The sequence below is a fragment of the Agrilus planipennis genome, unplaced genomic scaffold (genome assembly GCF_000699045.2).
Source record: "Agrilus planipennis isolate EAB-ADULT unplaced genomic scaffold, Apla_2.0 scaffold8, whole genome shotgun sequence".
In the NCBI taxonomy this organism is placed as follows: Eukaryota; Metazoa; Arthropoda; class Insecta; order Coleoptera; family Buprestidae; genus Agrilus; species Agrilus planipennis.
In genome coordinates, this window is record NW_020442461.1 from 3,380,886 (window position 1) to 3,381,395 (window position 510).

Sequence of the window (510 nt, forward strand, 5' to 3'; positions counted from 1 at the left end):
TAAATAAATATTTAATGCGTGTTGCTAAGTGTTTTCGATGGAATATAATGAATAAATTGTTACGAATTTTTATGTTTTTCTTAATTTTCCTAAAACCTCATATTAGGTACCTGCAAATATATTCTTCAAATGCTTAAAACATTTTTGATAAATAAGTAATTAATCAATAAACGAATCTAACAAATGCAGCATTTAATTATTAATTAAATAAAATATTTTCTACTTGCATCTACTCGTTTCGTATTTTGGAGAAAACTCGGGAAATGTCTAAGGTAAGTTGTTAATTAGTTAATTATTTACTGTAATTACCAAATATAGGGTTGTTCGGAAAGTCATTTCCTTTTTTCCCGACAGAGGATTTAATTGTATTCTTTTGCACCCAACTTCACATTTAAGTCGTATAATTTTTATATGCTTTGAGAGCTCATATAGCAAGGCTTGTGTGTGAAAAATTCCAATTAATTCTACGCAGTAGTTTTTGGTTGGTGCCCTTTTAAATATGGAGAGCGA